Source organism: Macrobrachium nipponense, chromosome 4 (assembly GCF_015104395.2).
Source record: "Macrobrachium nipponense isolate FS-2020 chromosome 4, ASM1510439v2, whole genome shotgun sequence".
Lineage (NCBI taxonomy): Eukaryota > Metazoa > Arthropoda > Malacostraca > Decapoda > Palaemonidae > Macrobrachium > Macrobrachium nipponense.
In genome coordinates this window covers 138,743,518-138,750,076 of record NC_061100.1, presented here as the reverse complement: position 1 = coordinate 138,750,076, position 6,559 = coordinate 138,743,518, and the positions used below count along the sequence as shown (strand labels likewise).

Below are 6,559 nucleotides of genomic sequence, written 5' to 3'. Positions count from 1 at the left end.
GATATTGCAATTAAGCACTATAGTTTGATATTGAGAAAATTAAAAGATGACTAAGAGCAGAGTACAGTATATATCAAATACAAGACACATAAGAAAGAACTGGGCAGTTTGAAAGAGAAAACTCAAAGAAAAAGTGCAACAAACCCAATCTTATATGTTCTTTGTTGCAAGTGATTTACGTCAAATTCAGGCTTAAGTGTGAATATTGCACTATCATTGTAGTTATTGGACAAAAGCACAAAGTCTCACTTGTCTACTCAAAAGGTCACAAATGCAATTTGTGAGAATTGTTTAAACTTACAGTGAGAATTGTTTAAACTTATAAAGTAAAACTTCAGCACAGCTTATAAGAGTTTAGATAAGAAATCAAAGCACCTTATCATCAACTGACTGATAAACAAATTTTATTTGTTGTAGCAATATATTAACAATTCCATAGAAACTACTGGACTCTGAAAATTGTATTATTAATCACTCATATCATTACATTTCTCAAATTCACCTAAGGCAGCTTGTATAATCTAAGGTTCAATTATCAATTGTGAATGTAGTCATTTACAATCATAGCTAACCTTTTATAATCTATATAGCATGATATTGCTTACTTAATTACATACTGTATCAAGAAATAATTTTTTCCTACTGACCATTGCATTGATATCACTTATATTCTACAATGGTATCCTAGCAAGTACGTCAAGCTTGAAAGCCCGAAGTGAATATGAATAGCTAAACATCATAATGGAATATAATTATTTCATGGGTCATAAACTGAATAATTTAAAAATTGCTTTCAAAATCTTGCACAACATAGCTACAATATAAGGTGCCACTGCCATGAACAAAAAACTGTACAACTTAATTTAAAGAACTGGTGATTATAGCTAATATCAAAACACTTACATAAAATACAATCCTCCTGACTTAATTCACTAATCGGTAAACAAAAATACAATAAACGATCCAGAAAAGTAAAATAATTACAAAAATCAAGCAGTATAACTACCATGAGTGCCTTAATAAAAGAGACCTTATGTAGGAAGCAGAGTTTATATTGAGCCTTGCCTGGAATGGTCCACTATAGAAGGTCACCAAGGTTCTATGCAGCATCCCTTCACTTCTCTGGTACGCTGCTTTCTGCCCTTCACAGTTAATCTTTTGAAACTGAACCCAGAAATGTCCATCAGATGGAGTTAGTAAAGCATTATGTAAGCTCTCTACAATGGAATTTAACTCTTTTTAAATATTCCCTTCATGCTTATATCTGCAGACCAAGATGACTGCATGAAAAGCCAATCACCACACATCCGGAGTCTTGGACAAGACTGTGGAACACTCCAAGTGTCTGCACTACCACACGGATGCCACAATATCCAGTGGTACTGTACTGAGTGACCTGTTGTGTGTGGCCTGTCTGATTACATATGATCAGAGGACTGTCCACAAACATAAGAAATTCACACCAACTCTAATATACATGCTCTGGTTTAAGTACAGGTACGAGAAGTCTGGAGCAGTCTCCATGTCCAGGCAGCATAGGAAGGCATTAAGTCACAAGCCTGCTTTGAGAACCTGGTATCTAGCCTACTCATGGCAAACACCCCATCTGCAAATGGGATAACATACCACTACTAATAATTCTCCAAGAGAGATCATGTTCTAGGTAGGCAGCCACATTGGTGGAGTACAACCTGTGTTCAATACCACAAGGGCTTAGTTTCCACAAGCAAAACAAACTGCTAAAGGAGGCTCAACAGCATTAAGCTTGGTAAGAACAAAGGATTCCTAAGCCAAAGCTAAGTGGTCCAGGAAGGAGGAGAAAGCCAGGTCACCCAAGATACCAGGGGATAGGCACATCTTGTGCATATACATACTTCAGCTGAGCAATCCTATCAACAGCAGCCAGCAAAGCAGCTTAAAATCAACAAGCCACATCTATAGGCCATGGCCTCTCTTGAGGAGGGTTAAGCACTTTCTGGGAACAAGTTCTAGCTGCCTACTTCCACAATGACCTGAAGGAGAACAGACAGAAGAGGTAGGGAGAGAGGGAAGACAATCTTAAGAGTAAAAAATTTCCTGTGGTGTCAAAGTTAGAGTATCCTTGTTAAAGACACAGACAATCATCTTTTGGCCTTCCTACACCTCTTAGCAAATCTCTTCCACTGTAAAGAAAACCATCCAGCATACATGTGGCAGTGAGATTCAAGGCTATAAGACCTATCCATGCAGAACAAACAAAACTAAGGAGATCCACAAACTGAGAACATAAAGCAGCCATATAACTGCTCACATTCTTTATGCTTTTGGTCTATATACATGATGAACAACACATTCCATACATACAGATATAAGAGCTGCAACTTTTGAGTTTGGCAGGGAACATCACATACCCACATTTGAAAAAAAAAAAAAAAAAAAAAAAAAAAAATTAAAAGTGCTGTGTCGCAGCAGTGAGTGGGCGCTACTATCAACATCTGCCCAACGCAAATGACCACCTTTTATCAAGCTTCACCGACCATTTCCAGCTAGTGCTGAAAAGATTCCAAAGTAGTAGAGGCAAAGGTTTGTGTATTCTAATAGGAACAAAAGAATTTCCGAGACTAAAGGTGGATTATCTTATAAATGCTTGTGCATACTACTATGTATACTGAAAAATATACAAGAAGTTCAATAATCACATTTTCAGTCATACATATACCACATAAGGCAAGTGATGGGGTTGTCAATCTTTTACAAAGAGATAAGGGATGGTGTTGTTCACCTTTTACAATATAAATATTTACTTAGAACCTAAACTAAACTTGGGCTTCAGTCCCTGCTGGACCTACAACCCAACCTAACCTATGGCACTACAGTTTCCTATAGTATTTGGGGTTGCTTATGAAGACGCTGCCATTATTTTTTGGGGGTCAAGTGTTAAGTAACCCACAGGGCCAATACTAAACACAGCAAAATACATTTGATACCCAATCCCTAGCGACCTTAGCGTTTGCGGGACCGTTCCATGCAGTCCATGCAGAGTTAATGCCTAGAATTACCGCAAAAACTGCCCAACAAACACATTAATGAATGGTGACCTATAGGCTATCCTTACTCTAATCTCCGATGCATTTTTTGACAGAGTACGTATGCTTTATATCAATTTACTGTTACTTTCAAGTTAGCTAGCCTTCAAAATCTACAAACTTCATTAGTAGACTATAGAATTTCACAACAGGTAGCCTTACTCATAGAATAATTTTCAAGTCTGTCTAGATCACCTACCCACGTAGTAGGTTTGCTGCCTATAAGGTAAACAACCGCAGACAATCCGTCATCATCGCGCTGGCAAGGCCTTATTCACTCGATATTTAATTGGTGAAACAAGAATACAATTACAACTTTAAGCTTACCATTCAAAAGACTGTAGTTTCGTCAACATAATGTGATATATGATAGCCCCACACGAACTAAAATAAGCATGTGAGCTCTTCGTGAAATATGTTTTCAAGGCATTTTGAAATCCAATATGGTGGCTATCGTGTGGCTGGCCATTCTAACCACAGACAATCCATCTTTCCCAGCCTTCCCAGCACTCACTTGAACAATGTTAGCGTATATATGTAACTTTTATTAATCTTACTCAAGATTGCAGTTGTAAGCAGCACAATAAAACATTTTGTTGCCTATATTAGTGAAAAGTATGAAACTTTTTATTCCCGGGGTCTCGGTTTGAACCAAATTCATTTTTAGCTTATAATCGGTGCCATCACAACAAACTCCACAGTGCTTATTTGATTGTAATTATACAAATTTTGGTCTTAATTCACTCCGAATTGCAATTTAACCACGTTGCTGTTCCTGGTTCCTAAGCACTCACTCCGCAAACACAGTTACGAGCAGCAGATGACTACATGTTTATGAGATGCAAAGCTTTATTCCCTTAATTGTTTACTTCACTCATTATTTGGTTTAACTTTACTTCAAAATGTTTATTCCGTTCATGTCTATTATCCCTATTTTGCAACCAAATAAACCCCCCAAAAATTACAGATAATTCTGAAGTACGAGCAGACGACGGCAAAAAGACTCATTGTTGCAGTCTAGTGGAGCTTCACACATACGCCAATACATTCACAAACTGTTCCATGAATTCTAGTTGTCATAGTAATGCAGTAATAATCAAATTGCTGTAATATTGTATGAATAACTACTGGTTAGAGTCGGGCTTACGATTGTGATGAAAGTGCCCCAGTGTCAATGGGTACAAGTGGTGTGCGGATTTAGCACAGGAAATGGGAAGTTTGTTGACACAAGCGACTCCACAAACATTGAGATGGCGTTAATCTTCTTAACTTTTTTAATCGTAAGTAAAAATCTTGAAAGCGTTTTGGGGTTGTGTGCACTGCGTTTGCCACTCTTTTCATTACCCTCTGTTTAAATCTTAAAATATGGTCTTAATTTCTAACTTTGGAGAAAATACCTACTTACTTCGAAAGGAGAGTAGAGGAGGTCTTTAAGCTCCTGTTATCAACACCAACAACTCATGACTGATGACCATCTGTTGGGGTCAGGATGTGTTCAAGTACTTTTTCGGAGGGTGGCCAAAACCGCGGTAGTCTGCGAGTTGGCCAGTCCACTTGGTTGTTTACCCTATTTTGGAAAAATTTTTTCTTAATATGATGGAAACAAGAGCAGGCATTGCACTTAATAGACCCATCAAATAACTTTTACCACTTTTTCAAAAACTGAACATTTCTTAACTCAGCTCAGCCCAATACTACTACTAGTATTAGGTAGAATGTCTCAGATTTAGGGGTAGCTACCTACTATACACAGTTTTTTTTCATCTGTCCATCCGCCTGTGGTGTTTTTGTATGGTAACACTGCGTCCCGGGCTTTAGATAGTTACATTCAACTTACATTCAACGATTATAATAATATCCTATTTCGAATAGTAACGGTGTAATTCGCATACAGTAAATTATTCAAACACTTTTCAGTTGCAAATGTACACCCAGATATCCTTTTAATTACCTTAAACTTACAATTAGCGTAACTATCTAAAGCCCGGGACGCAGTGTTACCATACAAAAACACCACAGGCGGATGGACAGATGAAAAAAAAACAGAGTATAGTACCTAGTAAGTCAAGCTTACATTAGAACCCTCACATAAAGTGAAAGGATATAAATCCAGGAGATCCCTAAAAAAAAGATAGAACAGACATGAGACTGATGACTATAAATGACAAAAGAAACAAAATCCCGGCCGAGCCTGACCCTTTCATCAGCAGGGATAACAGAGCCTGAATACTGTTGGGGGTAAGCACTCCTTGACAGGTGCAATGACCCCAGACATCGGTTAAGTCGAAAACTGTGTTGAATCACGCACCAAATACATGTGATCGGTACAATTATACGTCACTTTCTCGCTTTTCCATTGGTCATCGAAGCTATATCGAAACTCGAACGCAACAACGAGGCCGCCCCGTAAGCCTGGCCTATAACAGCGAAATTGTTTGGCCTCCATAGTCTGTGTACTTGAAACCCTTTTAATTACGTAAATCTGCTATGGAAACAGTTTCCAAAAGATTCTAGGCCGTTCCCAGGATAAGAATTACACCTCAGGTGATAAGTAACTGCAGCAAAGGCTCGGAAGTACGCAATATGTATTCGGACAGAAATCAGCTGATTTCCCCCATTTAACCTTCATAAATAAATTTCTTCCTGGAACCATCTGTGCCACTTATTAAATCTCCATTTACTGCCGCTATATACAGCCTAGGCACGTTCTGAATACACTGTCGGTACCGTGGATCTTTGAATTTACCTGCATTTAATTAAAAATCACTTTCCACCAATGATTCAAGAGCTATTCGGACAACTTTCTAGTGGTTTCAGTGCGTTTTCCGTCTCTTCTCTCACACTCGGATACAAAACAAACATGGCAGAACAGCGTTGCAAACGCCTTCTCGCAAAACGCGCCGGATTTGGCGTCAAGCGCGGCGTTTTCAGCCTGAACGCGCTCCTCTGGATTATTTCCAGAAAATATATTACATTCGAAACTGTTTCATTAGTTCCTATTGTGGTTTTATCACATCTATCTTTCTCTAAATGGGTCTAAGAGAGCTAAAGGACGAGACTGGACGTAACTGGCGTTAAAAGAAGAGTTTTTAAAGATTGTGTATAAGAATAAAATCACTGAGTGGATGGTTTCTGACATAATTGTAATAGTATGTAATCTTCTATAGTACAACAAGCTAGAGCAACAAAATTGCACGTGAAAAGTAACAAATGCGTGGATATACCATAACAGCGACGAATGATTTATCGAACACTTACAAGAGCGTTTGATTTTTCAGTGAGTCAAGGGATCGTATTTTTTAATGCCATTATCTTTAGTAAGCACAAAGACAATGCACAGTTAAATGATAGGCTACTGTTAGAAATCCCAGGTATATGAAAAATTCTTCAAGATTCATCGCGGCTGCTATAACGAGGAAATAACGAAACGCAGTATGACCTATTTTGTTGGAACTTTGTAACTACATTCAATATTAGGTGGTCTATTACAAGAT

At 38.1% G+C, this 6,559-nt stretch overlaps 1 protein-coding gene across 1 annotated transcript in view; it reads right to left on the bottom strand.

Annotated features, from left to right (window-relative positions):
• Positions 1-5,950, bottom strand: part of LOC135211225 (CCR4-NOT transcription complex subunit 6-like) — a 322,253-nt gene extending 316,303 nt beyond the window's left edge. Inside the window, exon 1 of the mRNA XM_064244483.1 lies at positions 5,812-5,950. The gene's annotated coding sequence lies outside the window, so the exon portion shown is untranslated. The remainder of the gene's footprint in view (positions 1-5,811) is intronic.
• Positions 5,951-6,559: the final 609 nt, after the last annotated feature.